Source organism: Danio rerio, chromosome 24, assembly GCF_049306965.1.
Source record: "Danio rerio strain Tuebingen ecotype United States chromosome 24, GRCz12tu, whole genome shotgun sequence".
Taxonomy (NCBI): Eukaryota; Metazoa; Chordata; class Actinopteri; order Cypriniformes; family Danionidae; genus Danio; species Danio rerio.
Window position 1 is genome coordinate 5,113,820 of NC_133199.1, and position 27,319 is coordinate 5,141,138.

Consider the following 27,319-nt stretch of genomic DNA (forward strand, 5'->3'; position numbering starts at 1 on the left):
CGCCTGTTGAGAAACAGTCAATGTATATTCTGAACGGCGGATCACAGGGCACATCCAACCATTGGAGAACAACAGGACAATACGTTTAGTTTTATCGAGAACCATTGCATCCCTAATGGACGTTATACTAAATTGTTTAATATTATATTGAGTTCATGGCATTCCTAGTTTACACAAGAGTATAACAGTTTGAAAAAAACATGCTCTTTTATCTGCATTACTGTATCAAAGGTTTGCGTTTTCAGGGTGTAAAATAACAGCAAAAGTGCATAAGCTTTTAGTGCCTTCTTAATATGCTTGAATTATGTGAATAAATCCACCAAATTCAAAATCAATTAGATTAACGCATAGTTGTCAACGCAGACAAATGGTGAGGAATTTCATTCATTCTTTCATTTTCTTTTTGGCTTTGTCGATTTATTAATCAGGGCCACCACAGTGGAATGAACTGCATTTGTTTTATGCAGTGGATGCTCGTCCAGCCTCAACCCACCGCTGGGAAACACCCATACACACTCATTCACACTTACTTACACTGCGGCCAATTAAGCTCATTCAATTCACCTATAGCACATATCTTTGAACTGTGGGGGAAACCGGAGCTCCTGGAGGAAACCACGCAAACGCTGGGAGAACATGCAAACTCCACACAGAAATGCCAACTGACCCAGCCAGGGCTCGAACCGGCAACCTTCTTGCTGTGAGGTGATCGTGCTACCCACTGCATCACCATGACGCCCGGTGTGGAATTTGTTAAAACAAGACCCGTGGGGGGAAGAATTAACACAAAAGTAAGTTACTGTGTTTTTTTTCCGCCAAATTACACAGTAATATAGCATTCGTTTTTTGTGTGCTCTAAAGTCCAGCTTTAAAACCAGCCTGGCGCTTCAAAGGCGACGGATTAGAGTCTTTATCCCATAATTAATATGGCGGAGGGGAGAATGACAGCACCTGAGGACGGGCCAGAGCAGCCAGCTTCCTGCTGAGGCCACAGAGAGCCTGCTTACCCACAGTGCAATGCAGCCCGAACCCATCAGCCAACACACAATAACCCACGTCTGCTTCTTTCTCTATTGATGGAGCATAATCTTTTTCACAAGCCTTTTTCATTGAACGGATGCTGAAATACATGCATCTGATTGTGAGGCACAAATGAAAGCGAGCCTCCTTTTCACTGTCCTGCTCGCCCTTGAAATGTATCCTGGGAAATTCTTGACATGTTTTTTGGCCTTTAACCTCACCAGGTCATTTTCATTTCCCACCAACTGTTAAGCAAAATAGGCAGGTCCTCTTCTGGCTCTCTTTCAGCCTCTCTCGCTCTCTCTTGCCTCCCACTCGCTCTTATCTTTGAGCTGCTGTCTGCGGCCACCGTGCTATTATGAATATACGTCGCTAATTCTGCCAATTTTAATAGTTATCTCCTAATAATACTTGCTAAAATTCATTCACATATTTATTTAGTTTGATTAGTTGACCAGTTTTAAATCAACAATGCTTCTGATTGTTGTCTATTTATTTATTATCATTTTTATTATTTTTTAATAATCAGACGAATGGCCTAAATAGTAATTGGGGTGCATCATAAGGAAAATTGGAAGAGGAAATATTTTGGAAATCAATCTGAGAGAGGGGATGACTCAAAGGGTGTGTTGATTTGAAATTGCCAGCAGTTGTTTTTGGAGAATTCCCTTCTTGCTTTGAAGTCTGCACCCCACTGAGTGCCCTAACTTTGACACAGAGGGGCATGAACACAGCTATTTTTGTATCTTGTGGGAGAGGGGCTTTTCTCTGGATTATTTGTTTTGAAGTATTAGAAAAGCATTGGAATATAGATTATATAAATCTTCAAAATGTTTCCGGAAAAAAAAAAAAAACCTGAAATCACTGGATTTATTAAGTATGGGCAGTAATATACAGTTGAAGACAGAATTATTAGCCCCCCTTTTTAAAATATTTCCCAAATTATGTTTTTCCAGAGCAAGGAAATTGTCACAGTATGTCTGATAATATTTTTTCTTCTGGAGAAAGTCTTATTTGTTTTATTTTGGCATGAATAAAAGCAGTTTTTTTTTAGGGTCAAAATTATTAGCCCAATTAAGCTATATTTTTTTTCTATAGTCTACAGAACAAACCATCAAACCTTGCCTAATTACCCTAACCTGCCTAGTTAACCCATTTAACCTAGTTAAGCTTTTAAATGTTACTTTAAGCTGAATAGAAGTGTCGTAAAAAAACATCTAGTATTATTTACTGTCATCATGACAAAGATAAAAGAAATAGTTATCAGAGATGACTTATTAAAACTATTATTTTTAGAAATGTGTTGAACAAATTTTCTTTTCGTTAAACAGAAATTGGGTAAAAAATAAACAGGGGGGCTGATAATTCTGACTTCAACTGTGTATACATTTTTAAATATAGTTTTCAAGTCATTTATAAATGAACGCACAATTTGCACAGTATGTCATGTAATATTTCTTCTTGTGTATAATTTGTTTTTAAATAAAATTTTTGTTCGACTGAAATAAGCATTTTGTAAAAACCTTTCTTTTTTTTTGTATCGGCCCTCTATTTTTCTATTGGCTACAGAACAAACCAATATTGTCGAATGACTTCCCTAATTAACTGAACCGAGAAAGATCTCATGAAATTAAAATAAAGTTTTTTAGATGTTAGTACCAGTATAGTTTGTTGATGTTTGTTGATTAAAACAGTTGATAGAGTTTTGCAGCACAATTCCTTGAAATGCATCAAACACACACTCAAATCAATATGCGACTAATAAAAATACTACTATATAGCATGATAAACAAACAAAGGAATAAACAAAAATTAAAAAAAAACATTAAACACTTTAAATTAAAGTTATCCAACAATTTTAGAGCACGATGAATAAAAGAGAGTTCATGATGTTTCGTTTTACTCCTGGGTATAGCAAATGTCTTAGGTCACCGAAGAAGGTGGGATGACACTGGAGCCTTAGGCAAGAAACAATGCAGTGGTGATGAACTGTCATTGAGTATTTTAGTGAGAGTCTTGTTAGTTTTTAATATATATAAGCTAGTGTGCTCCAAAACGGTGACACAATTCCTGTTTATGTGATATAAAACTGCTATAAACAGCTTGTAGTTTGTCACTTCCGCTAAAATGGTTCAACGATTTTATTCACATAACCTCATAACTACAGCTTCTCATCAGATCATAACCAATCAAATGCTCTATAGCAGTGGTCACCAAACTTGTTCCTGGAGGGCCGGTGTTCTGCAGATTTAACTCCAACCCCAATCAAACACACCTGATCAAGCTAATCAAGGTCTTACTTATACTTGAAACATCCAGGCAGGTGTGTTGAGGCAAGTTGGAGCTAAACCCTGCAGGGACACCGGCCCTCCAGGACCGAGATTGGTGACCCCTGCTCTATAGTGTCTGAGATGCCACGCCCCCCTCAAGATGCTTTTCATTTGCTTTTCGTTTGATGCACTTGAGCTCAACTATTCTCACTGGCATAGCGGTGATAAAACAAAATGCTATAGGCTGTTTTTTAAAAAGGGAAGGAGCTACATTATGTCCCACCCTCTCTTCGTGTTTCTGTTGAGATTGTGTCAAACATAGAATAAAAATGCATATTTCAATGCACTTCATAGGATCTTTAATCTTAACCTACCTAGTAGGCACAGGACGTCAACATGATGTTAATAATAATAATAATAATAATACATTTTATTTATAAAACGATTTTCTTAGTCTGAAAGCGCTAACAGGCATACAAGGCAAACAAAGCAGAACAATAAAAACAGTCAGAAAATAAAATAGAATAAAAAGGCTGCAATAAAATATGAATGATTCAATACAATTGGATGATAAAATGTCAAAAATAATCAATCTAAGATAAAAGCAACGGTAAAAAGGTGAGTCTTAAAAAGTTTCTTAAAGTCCAGAGAAACAGCATTCCTGATGCTGGTGGGTAGGCCATTCCATAGCTTAGGCGCACTGTACAAAAAAGCACGACCACCCATAGTTATCAGTTTACAGCATGGCTGATACAGCACGATTGCAGATGAGGAACGAAGACTGCGGGTGGGAGTGGCCAGAGTTACTAGGTCACAAATGTAGTCAGGTGTTAGCCCATGCACTGCTTTGTATGTACAGTATGCTTTGTTTGTTAGTCTTAAAATCAATACGTGATTCAACAGGAAGCTAGTGAAGTTGCTGAAGTACAGGAGTGATATGATGGCGCGAGGAAGTGTGTGTTAAAACCCGTGCAGCAGAATTCTGAATGTACTGTAAAAGTCTCAGAGAGCTTGCTGGTAGGCCCCCGAAGAGGAAGTGACAGAAGTCAAGACATGATGTGATAAAGGCATGGACAAGCCTGTCCGCATCAGGCCGTGATAAAAAAGGTCTAATCCGCGCAATGTTACATAATAATTATTACGTAAAAATAATTATTATTATTATTGTTATTATTATTATGTCAACGCATATACAAAACAAAATTTCTGAGCTTGGCTTGCCATTAATAAAGTAATATACATCATAACCATACACTAAATTAGCAACAACGTCCACGATTCATGAATATTATTACGTTTTGTTATATTTAAACTATTATATTGTAACCAAATGGGAATCGGGGTACAACGTACGGCCTAAATCGAACCTAATATTACCTATTACTTATAATGTTGTGTGCCTGCAGGGTAGTTAAACCTTTATATTGCAGCTTTAGCTAACTCATGGCAAAGACAAAATAAATGAGTTTTGTATTATGTATTAGTTATTGAAACATTACGTTTTTAAAGGAAATGTCACGTTTAGGAAGGAAAAATATATCTTCAGCTGTACGTCTGATAACATTTCATCCATATTTCAAGTATAAATATTACCCTTTAAGGCATTTATTCCTCCAGAAAATGGCATTTATTCAGACTAATAATGTTTTTTATTTGTAATTGAAAATCAGGTTGCGACAGATGGTTTCCCTTAATTAGGTTTTTTTCTTGAATCATTGTAAAATAATTAGAATATACATTCATATTGAAATTGAAAACAAATATTAATAATTTGACTTCATTCTAATATGCTTTATTTTTTAATAATACAAGTATGTAATATTTAATAATACAAGTATGCAGCATTTATATGTCCTTCCATAACTTTCTCCATTGACAACCCCTTATGAAATGCATGTCTGTTTGCTTCGGGCCCCCTGCGGTGACTCTTTTGGCAGTCTTATAGTGGGGTCAGTCGAGGAATAGAGCGGAGAGACCGATTCTGGCTGTTCCCAGCCCATGCACATCCACCCTTACATCTGCTCCCTTCCAAACACACACGCACACACGCCACTGCTGCTACATCCCTGCATGCTGTTTGCCTTAAGGAGTCAAGCCTCGACAGTATTCAAGACAAAAGAGGAGAAATGAGAAGGAGAGGTGAAAAGAATCACTCCAGCTGCACAACGTTTGTTTCTTTATCCACGTAAAAAAAAAGCCGCTACGCTCTTTATGGGCATCAGCGTGAAGGAATAATGCCGTCTTTGATGTTGGTTTACAGTATCGCACTAGGGCATCACTAAGGCCACAACTAAACCCTTACAAAAATGTCTAAAGGAATTACAAAACACACCGTGGGGACTGCTAATAAATTGTAAGCATTTTAAATCAAGCCGACGGGCCCAATGGAGGACGGCGACGCTCTTGAAAGACACAGTGACAGTTTTCGAGTCACTGACCCGGCGGCGAGACGAGATCATACAGATGCACGTAAGAAGGTCAGACTTTAGGGAGGTTGAGGGGAAAGCAAGAAGGACAGGGGACTTTTTAGAGCTTTAATCTCCAAGCTCTGAGATCGAGATCCAGGCTTCGCTTCTCCCAGAGGGCACTGATCAATCAAGACCCGACTCGCTCAAACTGTTTGCGCTGGGTTCTCCATCTATCATCGGATCTGCTCCTTCACCACGTCCAAATGAGTGGCCGCGGAAAAGAAATAGCTTTCAATTAAGCACCTTGAGATGGAGTTATTCTGCTTGATTTATAGTGCATGAGTAATTCGTTAAACAGGACCTGTAATGACACCGGATGCTAGGTGTATCGGTTTATTTTCAGAGCTTCTACGAGCTGTGAGCACCAAGAAATGCAGGCTTGTCCCTTAGAAATGAGAGGATAATAAAAGAGTGACAACCTCCAGAGAGGCTTCCTCTGAAATCAAAATGCAGCTTTAAAGGCAAATTAATTTGATTCGACAAACAATTGGTTTACCGAGAGCAAAGAAATGCATTTCGCTTTCTCTATTATGGCTTCTCGCTCCATCTATCTGAATAGCATTTTTAATATTGGTTAGACTGTACATTTAATGCAAAACTATCTCTCTAGGACGACATATGTGTCACGATCACCAGCAATCTAGCCCTTATAGATCGCTGGCGGACATTTATCACCAAAACTACAAGTCTGTCACTGATATGAACTACATGTCCCATCAGGCACCTCAAACACACACCAGTTCCCGTTCACCAATGATTGCACACACAGAGCTGATAATTGCAAGGACTAATCACCAGAACTATTTATACACCTCACTTTGACACACACATTGCTGAGTCTTGTTGTTTACTGTAATACTACTAATCGGTCTAGTCTTTGTGTTTGACCCTTGCCTTGTTTCCTTGCTTCCGTTTTTTGCTGCCTGTATCGACCTCTTTGCTTGTGATCTCCACTATGCTACTGAGTTATACTTATGCTCCTGTTTGTACCTGTTGACCAATGCCTGACTGTCGATTCTCAAAAAAAAAAAAAAACAGCATCTTGGATTTTTACTACGTTGTACCCAAAGTCCCATTTGGTTACACTATTGTGTATGCACACATTGCAATGTCGATAATATAACGATATATTGTGCAATCCTACTAAACATTTATATACATATATATATATATATATATATATATATATATATATATATATATATATATATATATATATATATATATATATATATATATATGTACAGGGCCAAATGCGGGTAAATTTCAGCTCTGGCGGGTTAGACAGACACCTCCACTAGCCACTTTGGCTGGTTGGAAATCATTTTTAAACTGTAGTTTTTTTAAAAGCAGGGTTCGACAATAAACATGGCCCAATATTCGTGCAAATGTGATCTTATGTTGAATTAAAAAGTGCACATAAAAAGCTATATTTAGCTTGTTTTGACACATTAAAAATTGTGGCTAAGAAAACCTTATTTGGTGTGGTCAGAGATAAATTTGGGAAATCTTTCATTTTGAGCCCTGAAAAGTCGTTAAATAAAAACTGATTGCATTGCGACAACCCATTTGCTCATGCACACTGAGCAAGCTGATACACAATACACACAAGCAGTTAAATGAATGAAGGCATGTGGACATAACACAACATCTAAATCCAAGTCATTTTAGCATGTCAACGTCAAATTTATTCATATAAAATATATTTTCCCAACAAAAAAAGTGTGGCTAGTAATGTTGGAAATCTACTAGCCACAGTGGCTGGTGATCCAAAAAGGTAATGTCAAGCCCAGTGTATGAATATGTTTATTCATTCATTCTCCTGTCGGCTTAGTCCCTTTATTAATCCGGGGTCGCCACAGAGGAATGAACTTATCCAGCAAGTTTTTACGCAGCGGATGCCCTTTCAGCCGCAACCCGTCTCTGGGAAATGTATGAATATGTAACATTGCATACTTATATATGAAGTGCAAGTTCAAATGTGTAATGTATAAGATAGCTAGCAAGCTAATAGGTAAGTGTATGCTAGCAAGTAGTCTAACTAAAATAACTATATCAAAAAAAGCTTGATTTCACAACCCATGCCATTAGTTATTTATCAGTATATTAAATATATCATTTAAAATACATTAATAGTCATCAAAACGATTGTTAAATTGTATGAATTAGAACGTGATTTGGCACAAGCCAATGTTTTAAGCTATTTGTTATACATTTATTACCACAATTGTGCATCCTAATTGAGTTTGCCATTACATAATAGTCTCTGATATTCAAAACATGTATCGTGATTCATTTAGGATTGCATCTGGTTTGAATCATCACATATTTAAAAGCAGAAAAATCACATTGTTGGAATGAAGTTTGTTGACAATTAACAGCCCCTTCTGCTACTACTGATGAGAAGTGCAAGCCAGCTAGCGTGGATGGTTAGCGCACAAATGGGTGAAAAGAGTTCACATGCGATGGGATTTCGCACAGCTAACTTCCACTTCACAGCTGTAGGTGCTATCTCAAGAGTATGCGTCTGTGTATGTGTAAATATGGAGAGCACCAAGAGAAGGTGTTATCAGTTTACAATCTCACCCTTCCTGACGGCAACTCATTAAGCTGGTTTCCCTAGAAACAATGCTTGCATCAAGTGACTACATTAGAGCCCCAGTGCGGCGGCTCCCAATCGAGATGACTTCATGCTAATGAATGTCATGAATATTAATAAAATAGCCAATGACAAGGAAAAGAAAATCCTCCCATTGATTAGTGAGAGTGATGATGGAAGTCAAATCACTTGCTTGTGCTTGAGCTTTGCTAAAGAAATCAACAGCAGTTGAATGTAAAAAAAAAAAAACAGTATGTCGCTTGATGTCATTTGAAACTTGTGTCTCTTATGTGGAACACAAATGGGACAGTTCACCAAAAAATTAAATATACCTCATCATTTATTCTCCCTCAATTTTATGTTTCGTTCTTCTGTTGAACGCAAATGACGATATTTTGAAAAATGCTGATTACTGGCACACACTGACTTTCATATTAGGTATATAAATTACTATGGAAGTCAATGGGTCCCAGCAAGCAGCAATTTTCAAAATATCATCTCTTGTGTGGGCGGCACAGTGGTTCAATGGTTAGCACGGTCATCTCACAACAAGAATGTCGCTGGTTTGAGTCCCGGCTGGGCCAGTTGGCATTTCTGTGTGGGGTTTGCATGCTTTCCCTGTATTCAAGTGGCTTTGCATGTACATAAAAGAGCAGGTCAGCTCTCAAACATTGTACTCGGGACCTTGAACTTGTCGCAGACTAACGCTAAACACTACAAAATGGTTTGGGATCAACTATATATATATATATATATATATATATATATATATATATATATATATATATATATATATATATACCCATTGACTTCCATTGACTTCCATAGTAATTTATATACCTAATATTAATGTCAACGTGTGCCAGTAATCAGCATTTTTCATATATATATATACACATACATGTTCTGAGAGCAGACAACATCTTTTACTTAAAACATACATTTAAATGCTATTATGTTTGTAAATGTTTTTGCTATCGTTTCTTTATTTCTGCCTTTCTCTCTTAGATCACAAAGAGGGACATTTGTGGTACTTTGGGTCAGCAAAGTATTAATTTTGCTAATTATATTTAAAAATTGCACTTATATATTACTATTTTTTTCTTGATTATACCTGTTTTTATTTTATATTTACAGCTATTTTACACAATTTTATTGTTAAAATCTAAATCTTTCAGTCTCAAATTTTAAAACTTTTTTTTTGTTATTTAAAATGCTTATGAATTATGTAATAGAAAATGATGTTATTTTATATTTTGAATAAAACTTTTCCTTGCAGTAATTAAATTATATCTTAAAAAATGTTTATAATGCAGAAGAATTATCGCTTGCACAATTATTTTTAAAGGGCAAACAAATTATGATTTAAAGCTTAAATGTGAATATAAATATAAATATGAATCAAGCTTTAATATTTAACACATAGTCAAATTACTTTAATTGGTATAGATTTAATTATAGGTATACACTTTCTGACAAAAGTCTTCCTGCTTATCCAAATTTAAGAAACAACAAATAATAACTTGACTTCTAGCTGATCATTTGGTATTAGAAGTGGCTTATTTGAAAGGCAAAGACCTCTAGATTACGCTTATTTAACCAAAATAAAATATGATCATGTCTTGATTTTTAATGATTTAATTAGAACAGTAAGGTCTGACTTTGCTTAGACAGAAGTCTTGTCACTTAACAGAAATAATTTACAGTATAGAATATAAAGTCATGCTGCAGTGGTATATAGTTTGTATGACTCCCATGAGCTTGGAGGACTGCATCCATACATTAAGTCATGACTCATGATGCAGTTCAACCGATAGTTCATCTGACAAAGCTTGCTTCTGCCACTTTTCTAAGTGATTAACTAGAAATCAAGTTGCTCTTTCAACTAGCTTTTGTCAGATAGTGTACTTATTTATTAAGGAATACTGATTTTAGTGACATTTGGTGTTTGGTGTCCATTTATGTTAGCATAAAACAAGCATATTCATATGAATTATCTATGATTTAGCCAGAATCAGAATAGTTGCCAACTGAGGGCATAAACCCATTGGCCAATAATAAACCTATATATTTAAAAAGAGGCTTAATAAAGGTTATAAGTCACATAAATTATTCAAGTGATTGAAACCTTTTATATTACACAGAAGACGGAAAGTCAGGTTTGGTACAAGACAGAATTGCGTTTTAGTGGGGCCTGAACTACCCCTTAAATATCGATTTGACAATCCAATCCCTACAACCGCAACTAACATGAGATGATACGTTCACCCAGGAAAGTCTTATGCCACATTTTAAAAGTGGTTTCATAGGCTGACACGTCACAGGGTTGATTTCAAAGCCATTTAAGAAGTGCAGAATGAGACGGATTTCCTGCCCAGGTTGTCTTTAGCGGGAGGATATGAGGGGAAGTCACGCATGTCTCCAAGGCACAGGTAATGAAGGTGCCTTAATCAGTTAGCTGGTTCTGCTTGTCGCGTTCTCTGTCACATATCCACTTAAATATGGTAAATATGGGGTGATGGATAAAATCGCACTGCTTTATCAGGCTCAGTCACACTTCTAGGCCTCGTCCAGGCAAAAACGGGGTGAAAGATGACAGCTGTTTATCACTTTGTAACTTTACAGAAGCCAAGAGCATAATCGCTGTGTTAATACTGTTTGAATGGTGTAAGTTTGAAACTCTTGGATTAAAATAAAGCTGAGGGGAGAAAATTGCATATTTTTGCATGCAGAATGTTATGGCAGTCGTACAAGATCAAGTGGCTTAGCAGTTAACCTGCATTTATCCTCCAGACACTCACTGTGGGTGTTTTCATGCTTTCCCTGACCGGAGCTCTGTCCGAACCATATGGGATTTTGTCATTTTGTATCGTCTGAGTTCTCAGTGAGCAACATTACTCTATTGTTTGTACTGTTAAGCATTTTCAGCCTTTTATTACAGATGATGTAAAGCAATTATTTTTGGCTCACCGTCTTCCAAAGCCAGTATTTTGCTGCCAGTTAAATTGGGTTCATCTGAAATTAAGGAAATGAGTACCCCTTTAAAGGTCATTGTTTACTTCAAACCAAAAAATAATAACAATAAAAATGGTATAAATTCAAACAAATCCAGCCAAACAAAGTTCATTTTGAGTTTGTTTTGGCAGTTTGAAACAGCTCAACAAAGCAAACCTTTTGGGGGAGTTTATTTTGATCCTGAACACCTTTAAACTACCATTGGTCAGTGGCGAAAAGGGTTGGGTACTGAAATCCAGTGTCATACCTATGTAACCGGTATGCACCAGACTTAATCAGCATATGAATTTCAGTGCCTAATTTCGGTGCCACTGGTGCTACGACAAGGACGTAAGAAGCATCAAGGGGTACATCAAAGGCATACATAGGTATGTGTTGTGTTACACTATCTTTAAACATTTATTTCTAAACAGCTTTGAAATAAATGGACACCATCGTCGATGTTGGGTGTTTGTTTCTGATGCATAGGGAACACATGCACGTAGGCAACTCGCGCTGTAGAGTGTACCTGGTAAGCGACTCACTTCAGATTAATCAAGGGGCGTAGTGGACATTTTAAAAGTCGAGAAGGCAGCTGTATGAGATCCTAAAGTTTACGTTAATAAAATTATTAATCACCTGTTTCAAAATGGTCTGTCTTTAAAAGTGAGGGGGACGTATCTCTTCAGTCCCCCGTGGATGCTTCGCCCCTGATCAACACGCATAATCGCGTTCATCAAATTTGCTTAAACTAAGCGTTCTCAAGTATGGCTATATTTTACAAGCAAGAATTTTGACACAGCAACGTGAAGCAAATGCTTTACAAATGATGACTTTTTCACTTAATGAAACATTTGAAGGCATAGGGAATCAACTTAAAGGCAGAGGAATGCACTTTCTTTGACAGCTGGCAACATCATTTGGCACTTTCACTGCATACCTTTATATGGACACCAATACTCCGGTTTTAATATGATTAAGACAATACTCTGATTAAGAGTTTACCCTGTGAACAGCAATTTTGATTACCTTAAAGGACCACAGATACCCGTGTCATGAAATGCAGTTTTTTCTTAGTATCAATAGTATCGATTTAGCACCAGTATCAAAATAACCCCAAACAATACCCAACCCTTATGATCGGTGGGTGTGTCCTAGACCTCCGCCTCTTTGACGTGTCTCACATCCACACAGTTTAGAGTCTGACAGAACAAAAGCATCCAGCACAACAACATTAAATTAGTAAAATGCCGGATTCACTGCAGGGTTGAGTTTAAAAGCTGGTACAGATATATCCGCACCTGTACTACTGTCGGAGCTTTTGAAAACAGTATACTATCACTCAGGATTTAACAATGATAAATAGGAGGAATTTAAAAGTGTTCTCTAATTTTAAGCCATGTTATTTTTAAGAGATCTCATTTAAGTAGTATATACTGTTGTTCTGAATATATGCAACTCATGAATTAGGATTAAAAAGACATTATTGCTGTTACTCCTGTAAAGATGACTTTAAAGAGTTCCAAGCAATGACCTGTAAAAGTTCATATATTAAAAGCTTGTTTATTTTTATGATTTTTTTTATTATTATAGCAGATTACTGTGGTAATTAATTGCACTTAAAATTGTATGTGTTTTTGTTTATAATATTTATAATTTAGCAAATTACTTGCCTGTCAGTAGAGTTGTAATTTATTAAAATAAAACCTTCATAAAATTCACCAACATTTTGTGCCTAAAAATTTCATCAGATGTCCTTCTCGTGAACCCAGTCACATGTATTGTGGGATATAGGTCTTGCCATCACACCCCTACTAAACAGGGAAAGCTGAATGAGTGTACAAGGGAGTGATTTTACATCCAACCCCGGACTGTTTCACTAGGAGAGAGTAGAAGAGAATCTGAGTAATGTGGCTGACTGGAGCGTTTAGTACTAGTGCATTTGGCCACAAGTGTCTCCCTAAGACTCCATTGATTCCCCGACACAGAGGAACTCTACTTTTGTTATTTACAATGCACTTGACAGTGTCTTCATCTCTTTACCCCCACCCCAAAAAAATAATCCTTTGTAAAACACTTTTTTTTACTCCACTCCTTCTCTTCCTCTTTTCGTATATTGAGAATGTCTCTCTCCCCGTGCATTTTATGAAAGACGCAACAGTGACTTGAATGTGTAATGCCCCTTTCAAAGGGGTCGCTTGACAGGAAAAGAAGTTGGCAGAAATAAAGTGGCACTCTTTCCTTCCCCCTTCTTTTGCTGCTGTCACACAAGCATCACGGTCTCTCCCACAACCTCGCGGCATCTCATTTGTCATGTTATCAAGTGCACACTTATACGTATTTCCCTTACATTAGCCATGATAGGAAAGACAGCCTAGGACTGACATGCGCTGGCCAATGTCCAATCATCAGCTGAATAAACACCAAGAACATTTGCTTGGGCAGGTTGGCAGCCACAGCCATGTTTGTCTTTCAGACCTTTTCCCCCCAGTCCTCCTCCTGCTGGTTTGAGAAGGGTGACGGGGGACAGTGCTAACTTTCGAGTGTGTCAGCCTCCCAGTATGAGCTGGGTTACGGCTGCCAGTGGTCTGATCTTTTGGAAACGTGCACTTTGGAAATGAGGAGGACTTTGAAGTTTTGGAGAATATATTGACAGAGCGAAATGGGAATGGAGGGGAGCTGTCACTAAAGATCTCTCTATGTAATCTCTTTTGTGCAACTTAAGTCTGACAAGGTCTTTGGAATCATTTTTAAACCAAACTTAAAACTCTGCTTTTCTTAAAATGCTAAATATAATTGAACCCCCCAAAACACTTTAATTAGCAAACAAGCAAAAAAGCAAGCAACTTCCCATGCAGGCACGGGATGTCAACATGAGGTCAGATTGTATGTTGCATAACCATGGTTCATGGTTCATAACCAACATACCATAACGTTGTTGTATGTTGCATTTTGTTTGGAAATCAGGTTGATGTAAGAACCCAACATCAGGCTGACGTCCATGTCCAACATCGGACAGACGTTGCTTTTTGGTTGCTTTCCAACACAACAACAAAATATCAACATCTAATGATGTTACAGCTTGATGTTGTGTGGATGTTACCTGTATGTAGGGACAGCTGACTTGAAACTGACTTTTCAACACAGTGTAAAGATCCTGAAGTGCAAATGTTTCTAAACACTGCACCGAAGCATGATCCAAAACACTCAGGTCAAGTGAGTAAGGTGATTCAAAACACCCAGGTCATGTGACAAAAGTGTTTCGAAGCACTAGGTCACATGACTAAAGCGATTCAAAGCATTGGTCATTTCAGAAGTGCTTTGAGACCTGGCAAATCTGCGTTTGACTGACAGGGTCAGAAAAAGAAACTCTCTCTTGTAGCCTAGTGGACCGTGCATGTGCATATTGCAAGGGGCAACCTCCTGCTCTCCCTCGTGAAGCAAATATTGATGTACCTAAAATTGCAATTCATCGAAATTCAGCTAGTCCTGGCTTCATAATAGAGCAGATTTCTATTGAGCCCAATGTTAAAAGGGCCAACTTTACAGCAGAAAAAAAAAGGTGTTTACAGCCGGGTACAACAACGATTTTGGTTCATATAGCTAATATTACCCTTCATGGCAACTGTGAGGGTGGTGAAATTTTTTTTATAACTCATCCGTTTATATTAAGTCTGCATAATTAAGGGAGTGGCCACTTGAGTGTCAGCTAGGTCTCACTGATCGCCGTCACTTCACCTCAGCTGATTCCAGCTGATTAGCTGCTGAACTCAGCATATACATCGTATTTTTGTTTTGTTTTATGTGGCTTTACACAGTCAGTTGCTTTTTGGAATAATTTTTTTACAATTGTCAGATGATATGGCATGCTGTGTGCACTTAATTGTGCTCACAAGCCATTCAAGTGGCCTCCATTTCCCAGGTGAGTGAAATGATATGCTTACAGACCATATCTATAAATGTATTTGTTTTATTTAATAATTTATAATTTATATTTTTCTTTAGACCTGTAATGTTCTGCAGAATCTGACAGATTGATTAGCTGTAGGCTCTAGAATAGTCATATGAAACGTTGTCATTCAGTGTATTGCCTGGATTTCATAAATAGCCTAGCATTTACTAACACACACTATATTTGAAGTATTTGGAAGTAATTCACATTTCCTTCTGTAGAAAAGCATCATAAGAACAATGTTTAGTGGCTGAAGGTATTACAGCAGTGTTTTTACAGGACTAAACACTTTATTGCTATAGTATACAACCAAGCACATGTGATCAGAACACAAACGAGTCGCAGGTAATAAAGTATTGAGTGTTTCTCCCAAAGAAAAACCCGTCTAAGCAAAATTTCTGTAGTTCACTCAAGCTCCGCCCCTTAGCCCTTAGTTGAAGCGATGACATGCAAACAAAATGGTGCCGGTTGGTCACGCCCACTAGTAGCTTCATTTGCGCCCTTCAGAAACCTATGGGTGATGTCATGCATACTACCTCCATATCTTTTACAGTCTATGGCACAGGGTACTTTTACAAATACTCTGAAATTATGACTTCATGCATTTTAATAATGTCACTTTTTTATGATGAAAACAAGATGTATTTATTCACAAAGTGTTCATTCGGACATCCGACCAATGTTAAAACAAAACATGTTAAAAGAACAGAGCATTTAATATCTATAACATCTAGAACTGCATCACCCTGGTTTCGAACCCATTATCTCTGCATACTAGTCTCAACTCTCACCTTTTCACTAACTCACTTGAAGCCTCAGCTTTACCACAAGGGGTTTAATATCTCAATTTGCTTAACTGTTTCTTTGCTGAAGCTGTTCTAGAGCAATACATAAAACATAACCACTAGGTGTCAGTGTAGAGACTAGTTTCAAAACAGTTCGAAGCTTTGCCACATTTGCTTCGACTGTTTCCTCGCTTTGCTCACCATTACCAATATGACGTCTATCAGAACTAGGATTTTAGTTCCCATACCTGACGAATAAATGTCAGTATTTGACTACAATATGACACTGATTTAAGATGTTGGCTCGACATTGGATTTTGGTCACTTTTCAAACAATGTAAAACCAACAATATAACATCATTTCAGGTTGTTATTGGACATCATAATAGAATCGTCTATAGATGCTGGTGACCTAAACCTAACCTAAAATTAGCGTCTTATGACGTGTGTGTGCTGGGGTATTTGTGGGGTTAAAGTTTTGAATGCATTTGCAAAAATACTAACACTTTGAATTAAATTTTAATTTGCCACTTAAAAACACCATCGGTTGAAAGAGCTTCGAATTCCGATACTGATATAATATTTAAAAAGCCTCGGAAAAACTGCCAATAACTTTCATTATGTCTATACATCTCCTTTTATTTATTTACTAATTTATTTTAAGCTAGATCATAGATTGTAAAAAACTATTGTTTTAAATCTATTTGTAGTAGAATAAATACATTACATTAAAAAACAACATTTCGGAAACATATCTGCAACCAACCATTTGTGATTCCCAATTAAAACAGTTAACTATTTGTGTCTCTTTTCAAACATTCGATGCATCTTAAGTCCTTAAAACCAATAGTAACGAATGTAAATGACAAACTAAGTGGAGATTGAGCTGCGGCAAACAATGCGACTTAACAAAGCTAATGTAAACATCTGAAGGAAGCCACGCCATCTTCCATTCAGCCAGAGCTTCTTATTTGGAGATGCTCTTTCAGAGGTGCACAATGACACGCAAATTCTGCTGTTTCTGTCAATTTAAACAAATAACAATGATACAAAAGGACACTTCCAGCGAATGTAAAATGCAGTGTGAAGGAGCAATGGGCCCATCAATGGATCTCCTGCGCATCACAACAGCCACCGCAGGGCAGGACAGGCTCAATATTTACATTTCCTTTTTAAAATTTGGTGAAAGGTTTTCTTTAACCCGCAGAGCCCCGAATGAGAATTGGTAGATAATAAGAGATTAAAAGGTGAAGGGGACACAGAGGAGAGAGAACGAGGGAGAAAGGCAAATCCTGGCCTGGGGGGCTGATGTTAAAACACAATGGACACCAGAGCAGTAAAGCAGTCAACAGTTTTTTTTCCCCCCTTCTTCTTTTTTTTCGCCCCCTTACACAAGTGCCACCTGCATTACAATTAACCTCATGGCAACCTTGAGGTCCCTGATTAGTGATGGCCCATTGTCTCACCCCCCATTAGAGCAATGGCCTCCTCGACTTCCCCCAATCGACAAATCAAACCGCAGTTGTTAGCGGGACGCTCGGCGCTGCGGTGTCAGGGACCAGACCCTTATCACAACAGAACGAGGCAGTGCGTGGGGTCTCGTAATGTGTGCATAGTGCTACCTGTGAGGGTCACGACCTCTGACCTGCGTGGGGTTTGACACCAGTGGCCGAGAGTGTGATACACAGACCTCAGGTCAGATTCAGTATCGCCGCAGAGGATTATGCTTTTTAAAGGGGATTTTTAGTCAACCAAAACTCAAAATGGATCCTAATAGGGTGCAGCAGATGTTCACCAGTGGTACGCTCAAGATTTTTCTAATGGTTATTATAATGGGACATGTCTGTGGGAAACAGACATTTTGTTTTAGAACTGCATTCACTCACACACCAAATACTCTAATATAATTTTTAGGAACAGCAAATAATAACTTGACTTCTAGTCGATCATTTGGTATCAAAATGGGTGTATATGAAAGGCAAAGGCCTCCAGATTACGCTTATTTTACCAAAACAAAATATGATCATGCCTTGATTTTTTTGTTTAATTAGGACAGTAAGGTCTGACTTTGTTTAGACAAAAGTCTCGTCATTTAACAGAATAATGTCCAGTATAGAATATGAAGTCAGTAGAAAAAATAATGAATATTGTGTCTGACTCCATCATGAGCTTGGACGACTGCATCCATACATCTCTGCAATGACTCAAATAACTCATTAATAAAGTCATCTGGAATGGCAAAGAAAGCGTTCTTGCAGGACTCCCAGAGCTCATCAAGAGTCTTTGAATTCATCTTCAATGCCTCCTCCTTCATCTTACCCCAGACATGCTCAATAATGTTCATGTCTGGTGACTGGGCTGGTCATTCCTGGAGCACTTTGAACTTCTTTGCTTTCAGAAACTTTGATGTGGAGGCAGAATAATGAGAAGTAGCGCTATCCTGCTGGAGAATTTGCCCTCTCCTGTGGTTTGTAATGTGATGGGCAGCACAAATGTCTTGATACCTCAGGCTGTTGATGTTGCCATCCACTCTGCAGATCTCTTGCATAACCCCATACTGAATGTAACCCCAAACCATGACTTTTCCTTTACCAAACTTAACTGATTTCCATAAGAATCTTGGGTCCATGCAGGTTCTGTTCTATTAGATCTTCTGCAGTATTTGTGATGATTGGGATGCAGTTCAACAGATGCTTCATCTGAAAAATCAACCTTCTGCCACTTTTCCAAATGATTAACTAGAAGTCAAGATATTATGTGTTGCTCTTACAACTGGGATCAACGACAAGACTTGTGTCAGGTAGTGTATAACACCATATCTCCATAAGCTAATTTACTAGAATATATTCCAATATAAAGTTGAACAAAGTTATATATCCATTTTAAATGTAAATAACTAGATAATAATATAGTTCGATTTTGCAAAGATAAATAAATTGGCATTCACTATATTGTATTGCTTATGTGAGTGTACTATATTACAATTCTGTGCAAGTATAATATACATATTATATACAAGTTTTACATAAATTGCTTGGTTAAATATAAATTTTGATTTTGAACAAAGTCTGAAATCCACGCAACAAAATATGTAAAAAAAAAAAATATATATATATATATTAACTGTAATATTGTATATATATATATATAAACTGTAATATTGTAGTAATAAGTACAAAATCAGAATTGAAACATAAATGATACAGTCTCTCTCATATTTGACCAAAATTATACAGCTTTTTTACTGGCTGCATTTATTGTGGCTGTGGTGTATTCCAGACTTATAATGTCCAGTAGATAGAGCCTCCAGGATAAATCAGTTGGAGCAGATAGATCCAGCCATAGTTTCAGGATTGTTTTTTTTTTTTTTTTGCAGCAGCAGCAGCAGCAGTCAGAACAACTGACAGAGTCCTTTTTTGGTTGATGGACAAAGAGAATGATGAATCGTCCAGCATAAGAAAAAGCAATGGGTCGCATTGGATCTGAGATTCCATTAGTTCTGATAAAAAGTCTCGTACCTTGGTCCAGAATACTGCAATTTGGGGACATCCCCAGAACATATGTAAATAAGTACCTTGTGTAGAGTTGTTGCATAAGTGACAAAAGGGGTCTGATTTTCTTTTCATTTTAAATAACAGGTAGTGGGTGGCATACGTTTTAAAAAATTAATTTATAATGAATCACTTGGTGAGCTGGATTTTTAGAAGTTACAAAACAGTTCTCCCAGACAGTCTCCCAATATATCAATTACATTTAACATAACAGTAGTAATGTAAATTAAAATTAGCTTTATATATATATATATATTAAATATATTATTTACATAAAGCAGTCGAGCACTGTTAAATCAAATTTGAACTCCTGACTTTATAAACTAGGAAAACTGCTGGAGTAAAATATGCCTGTTAAAACATTACATGTGAATTCTCAAAGGGGACGGACCACCAAGTAACACCTCTGTCACCTCTGGTGCCAAAAGCTGAATGTGAACTGTTAAATAGTCTGACGTCAGTGTGAATACTGCCAACAAACATCCTGAATATAAAGAAACCTCAGTTAAGCCTGCTAACATAGGGCCACTATCAGAGTCTATAGTCGACTTGCTGCTTTTATCCCTGCTCAAATCCTGTGAAAACCATTGGGCAATAAACAAGCTCTTACATTAACTTCATGGCAGAAGTAACCGTGATGCATATATCAGTGGGATGCCTACAACGCGGGGGTAGATGTAGAAGTTGGCTGGAAAAGGGTTCTGGAGAACACCTGTCAGCTGTTTAGCCCGGCAATGCCATAAGGCCAACCAATGGGAGAGTACCAATCTCTCCTTGTCTTGCTTAAAGACAGTAAAGACAGTCCCCAGGCTACCACCAGGTGCACAGATGTGGAGCGTTTTATACCATGGTGTATTCTTCACTGGTTTTGAGCCCTTTAGAGGCTGTTTTGTAACTGTACTTTGCGATAATATGAGACTTTTTATATGTCATGACCTGCTGAACCTCTAAAGTGTACTTGCACTGACCAGTGGTGAGTCTTTAGTGTTTTATAGCCTTTTAAAGCTGATGACCTAGAGCATTAGGCCAGACATTTTTTGAAGCATGAAGGCTGGCCAACACATGGTACTGTTGAACTTGCATGTTCTCTTGCATTGCTGTTGTGATGGTCTCCGTTACAGGCATCAAATGCATAAGGTAAGCGAATTCCAATGAGAAATTTTACAAAAACCATACTTGGGCTACGTTTAAATGACAATGGTGTAGCCAAAAACAGATTTCCCCGACCCTTTTTTTAAAGAAATTTCACATTTGCATGACAAATTAAAATGATAAATGCTGTCAAAATGATGCCAAAAATGCTGTATTATGTATTTTGGGCCAGTATTTGGCACCTAGTTAGTAAACAGTACCTGTAAAGACATGATCATGACAATTTGTTGGCGGTTTGGCGCTAATGTATATCTAGCATTTGCAGTGTGTAAGATGCGTCTTCACTGTTGGTTGGAATGTGAAGTAAATCCACACTTGAGCAACAACAAAACAACCCCACTATTAATGTGTTTATTCGCATGTGGCTTTTACATCTCCCTCAACATGTACCATGTACGTGCATAACTTTTGTGAAAGACACATTTATTTTATTGTCAAAAACATCCACTTTCTAACCTGTTTTCTAATTTCAGTCCTGCAAAAAAATGCTGTTATTATGAAAACACACAAGCAAATTGCATTCAAAGTTTCCTGATTTTGACTATGTTGTCGTAACATCCTAAAGTTGCACGATTTTTTTGTTACCAACCTTTTTTTCTGAATCCATCATGTGCAAACATTGTCACAAACTTGAGAGGTTGGAACTACACCTCTAGATCTAAGTTGCAGTCTGTTTTCTATATCTAAATGATAAAGAACCAATGTCTATATGAATTTATCTATATATCTGAATATATTTCAGTGATTTTGACAGCTTAAAGTTGTCTCGCTCACATTTTATGTAATTTCCTTTCGAATATATCAAATATACTTTTATTACAGTATATTGAAAAATCTGACATTGCAAGATTTAGTTTTTTTGTGATATATATATATATATATATATATATATATATATATATAAAATCACAGAAATAATAAATATCGAATGATTTTAAAATCAAGTCTAAAATCAAGCCTCAACTACAAATCCAAATCATAAATTATAATCTAGACTCAACACTGCATATTTTGCGATGTGACAATTGTGAATGATCACATGCTAAAATGGTATATTGTGCAGCCCTGGCTTTTATGATCATCAAATTGGGAAGTTTTAAGGTGGGCAACAGTACTGGGTCTTTATTGTCGCATTTTGCACTTTGAAATGCACCAAGCATTCTCTATTGGAGACAGGTCGGGACTGCAGGCAGGCCAGTCAAGTAGATCCCGTACTGTTACCCACATTAAGACTTGTCTGCAAAAAGAATGGGACAAAACTACACCGGCAAAAGTTCATCACTTGATGTCTTCAGTTACTACACGTCTTTTACGTGTTTTGAAAAGGAATGGCAACATTACAGAGTGGTAAATGCTTTACTGTTCCAACTTTTTTTTAAATGCCTTGCAAGAACCAAAATTGGAATAAATGTTTAGTAAAACAAACAAACAAACAAACAATATACATCATGAGGAACACATTAAATAATGTGCGTTGTATTATCTGCAATATAAACAAGTCAATTAAATTTAGAAATCACTACTTTCTTTTTTTTTATGAGTTATCCATACTGCTCTAGCTTTTTCTGATTTACGTTGTACTAAATAGTGTTCTTCATTGTTACAAGTTATAGACAGATAATTGATATAAACAGTTTTTAGCCAACTGAAAAGGTTACTTTAAAATTGAATAGATGCTAGACGAGTACGCTCCTTGCTATTACTAAATGAGAATTGGATGGAGATCATCGAAGCAGTGAATAAGATGAAAACAGTTTACTCTTCACCATTCCACATACAGGATATATGGAGGGGAATTAAAAGCACCTGGGAGGTATTTCACACATTTAATAAGAATTTGCGCTTTAATTTAAAAAAAGAGAAAAAAAAATGCATGCTGCATTTGACTCAATTATGTAAATCACAGGTGAGTGACGTTTAATAGGACAAGTGTGCGAAGCAAATGGGTAAAAGAAAATGGGGTTGGAAACGGCAATCCCAGGAGGTCTCTAATAAGGGGGTAGAGGAGCGAGCACAAGTTTGCCATGCACTGAGAAGCACGTGCTATAGTAAACTAGGGGCTAATCCAACCCCCGCTGCGTGGCTTCCCTAGAGGTCTAATACTATGCACTCAGTGAAACAAAGCCCCCTGCTCCCGGCAGCCTCTGCCAAGCCCTACGACACCCCCGATGGCACACACCATGTCTTTGACACCCTATCACTGCTCCAGCATGTGGCCACAAGACCGCTCTGTCTGTCAGTCAATGTAATACCCCCATCAGAAATTCATCTCTCCTATGTGCAATTTCCCACACTCGCAGAAAACAATCTGGGTAATTATAAAACAATTAGAGATTACATGTTTGAAAACCTCGGCTACACGGCGATAATTTCCACAGTGACTAATAAACCCATACGAGCAAGAGGTGGAGGGATGAAAGATGATTTTGCGTGAGCAGAATTCAGAATTTCAGCCTTATTGAATTCAGGGCCATTGTGTTGTTATTGTTGTTATTTGTGTGTTCCTCTTTGTTGGTAGATATTCCCTGGACTCCCTCGGGCACTAATCTGTTTTCCATGTCATCTTGGTAAACTGTGTTATTCAGTTAAGAGGGTATAATTCGCTTTCTTGTACACAGGGCTGTTACGCAGAGGACCGAGTGCAGAAAGGCACTGTATCAAAGCGATTCCATGCCTGTATCGGCTTAGTGTGTTTAGGATGTATGAATACAAATGCGGCTGAAATACCCTGCTTGATCCCAGACATATGATGATTAGAAGCTGGATTTTCAAGGATTCAATCTCAGCCAGCTAGAGACTAACACTCACAGTATTTGTTTGGAGACACTCAGCGGTACGGTCGGACTGGCTTTTTAATATGTGTACAGAAAATACAGTGTATGTTTCAACAAATAATACTTTTAAAGATATTGTTTTTGTACATGTGTTCAAGATGAACAGGGTTTTTAAGTAACAAAACTGTGTAAGAGTAATACAGCTTAATTTTCTTGTAAAGATGCTCATTTAGGGTGACGGTATATACTAATATACACTCAGCGGCCACTTTATTAGGTACAACTGTCCACCTGCTCGTTCACGCAAATTTCTAATCAGCCAATCACATGGCAGTAACTCAATGTGTTTAGGCATGTAGACATGGTCAAGACGATCTGCTGCAGATCAAACCAAGCATCAGAATGGGGAAGAAAGGTGATTTAAGTGACTTTAAACGTGGCATGGTTGTTGTGTCCAGAAGGGCTAGTCTTGTATATTTTAGACACTGTTGATCTACTGGGATTTTCACACACAAACATCTCTAGGGTTTACAGAGAATGCTCCAAAAAAGAGAAAATATCTGGTGAGCGGCAGTTTTGTGGGCGCAAATGCCTTGTTGATGCCAGAGGTCAGAGGAGAATGGCCAGACTGGTTCAAGCTGATAGAACAGTAGTGTCGAACCTTGAGGCAAATGGCCTACAGCAGCAGAAGACCACACCGGGTACCACTCTTGTCAGCTAAGAACAGGAAACAGAGGCTACGATTTGTGCAGGATCACCAAAATTGGACAATAGAAGATTGGAAAAGCACTGCCTGGTCTAATAAGTCTCAATTTCTGCAGCAACATTCAGAGTAGAGTCAGAATAACAAGATGAGTCAAACAAAATATTAATTAATTGCCGTTTTTAATCGTTATTCTTTGCAATCCTTTAAAAACGTTTTATCTGCAATGAAATGCAAGTCAAAGTAAATTTAGAAATAACTTCTTTCTTTACCTGGATTTGTTGTGTTGTCTTTGTGGCTTTGAATATAATTCTGCATTAATGTATATTTATTCAGGGGATTTTATTGCCCTACATTTGTTGTAAACAATGTATGAAATCTAAGAACAATCCCTCCATTATTTTGTGAAAAAAAAAAACTTTTTGCACTAAATTGATTGATTATGTGGTGAGTTTTGCAAAATTTGTGGCAAATGTTGTGTGTTTAACAACTTGAGGCTTTACACACCAACGAAGAGCTTCTAACTATCTATTTGAAGATACTATAATGTAAAACCATCCATTTGGCACTTTGCAGGTGTTATGTCTAATAAAACACATACAAACGGAGCTTCGGGTGAACGTTAGCTTACTCTATCAACTTCAGCAACAATAAAACAAAACAACATACGGCACAGCTGCCACGCATGCACATCAGCATGATTTTACGATAGAATTACTACAAAAAATAGTAACAACAAATAACTGGTTAGCAACCACAACAGCGTGGTGGCGGGAATTTGAAAATTGTCCTCGACTCTTCAAAATATGCAGGAAAACTGTGGCAATATATAAAAAAACTGCAAACTTCACAAAATATTTGCATTTAATTGAGCGATGGTGGAATCTGGAAATCCTAGAGGGTCTGTGCAGATTTATTTTACACATGATTGTTGGTTTTTGACTATTTAATTGTCATCGATATATGTTTTATTTATTTATATATATTTTTTGCCTTTTAGTCTAGTATTTCAATGCCTGTCACTGAGTGAATCTATTGAATGTGAACAGAGTGGCATTTGTGAAGCCTGCAGTGAATACAAGCCACACTTTACAGGTGAAGTTTTGAAAGCATATACTGCATCTCAGGGTGCATAAACCATTGAAATTACCCCTGGAACTGTAATTTTAATCCATTGACCTTTAGTTACTAAATGCTTGAGTGGCATTACACTGCCTTAAGATGTATAGCATTGAGTACTACCAATTCAGTGAACTCTGGATTGCCAGAAAATGTTATTTATTTATTTCTTTTTTATTCCAGGGTAAAATATGAGAGCAGGTGAAGTTGTATTTCGCAATTGGAGGCCAGATTTCGTTTCACTAATTTGCTTCTCTTGTAACGGCAGAAGGTCCCAGCACAGCGGCACAACAATTATATCCAGGTGCAAGAATTTGATTCAACAAATTCAAGGTGGATCCATCCAGGTTTTTTTCTCGGCATCCCTCCTGTTCTCTCTCTCCCATCGGAACAGCCAGAACCAGATGCCCTTGAAAAAAAAATGGGAAAAAAAAAATCTGCCCACATGTGACGGAGGACCTTGACGAAAAAAAAAACTGAAGCTCTTCCAGTAGCTTGAAAGTCATAAAGCATGTTGTTTATTATAATCATTAGTATGGCGGGAACCAGAGACTAGTCCGGATGATAATGGGACATGCTAATGAGTGTGGAAACGAGCCAATCAGAGGAGGATGAAGAGGTGGAGGGACTGTGATCTTTTGGCAGGGTGTACACTGGAAATGCAATACGATCTGGAAGTCTAGAGACCCAGTTGGCCTGTCATTGTTGGAAGGGAGCACGATTAGGGAGCTTGGGTCTTTTTCAGAAGGTGATGGTGAAGGCAAAGGTTTAAAATTGGCTTTGTTGAAGGCCTAAATGTTAGACTTTAAGTAGTGATTAAATTATGATGAAATTCCAAATTGATTTATTGTACAAAACTGAATACAACGTTGACTGTATTTGATTTATTGGCTTTCTATCGGTTTGTTTTTTGACCAGCTATTTTTAAAAACTCTTTCTTACATAAATCTGGAGCTTTTTCCATTTAAATGTTTGTAATATTTGAGATTCAAAGTTATTTCTGTCAGATTAACACTAGTTTGCAAGACAAATTGAATCAAAGATTTTTTTTTTTCCGATTTTTTTCATGGTTATACTCTTGAAGCATTTTTTTTTCCACTTGCATCACCTCTTACTAAACCCTTTCTATTTTTTTATTTTATTTATTTTTTGACCGATGAACAAACTACAACTTAGATTTCCATGGAATTAAACATTGTGCTACAACCCAAGCTTTACTTGGATTGCATTAACCCAAAATGTTCAAATCCAGTCACCTTAATACAGTACTGTATACAAATTCAAAACAGCTTTAAAGTATTGAAAAGAAAAATAACAGACTTTGTGATTGACCAATGAGAAATTGATAATAATGTGAAAAGACAATTGAGTTATCAGTGTTGACCTATAATTCGTAAGTGTAATACTAATTTTAAAGACCATGAGCCCTATCATAAATCCGGCGCAATAAGGCGCAAGATGTGTATGACATGATTTGTTGCTATTTTCAGACCAGTGCAACTGTATTTTTCCTGTTTTTTGCCACGTTATTTAAATAGCAAATACATTTGTGGCACTTTGGATAACTTGGATGGGGTGGGGGGATTTTTTCAAATTATTTATGACATTTTGCATTTGTATAATGTTATTATTATTATTAGCAGTATTATTTATGATATGCATATTTATATTTGTTTTGATAAAAACAAGTTTAGATTTGTCCATCTGTTAGATTTTGGAGACGTCCGCATCACAATATGGGGGATAAGAATATGACATGTGTTTGGATATAACTCAGTTTTTTTGACACACATCATTATAATTGTTCATTCATTAGTTTGCTGGAAATTAGAACTGAATTTATAAATTGTTTTAAAACAAATCTTTGTGCTTAACAAACTAAATGAAATATGTAGGTTAATGGATGTCTTCAGTAAAGGGAGTTTTTATGGG

At 37.1% G+C, this 27,319-nt stretch overlaps 1 protein-coding gene across 2 annotated transcripts in view; it reads right to left on the reverse strand.

The window, feature by feature from the left end:
* agtr1b (angiotensin II receptor, type 1b) overlaps window positions 1-27,319 on the reverse strand; it is a 250,778-nt gene that overhangs the window by 155,812 nt on the left and 67,647 nt on the right. The gene's annotated exons all lie outside the window — the stretch shown is intronic.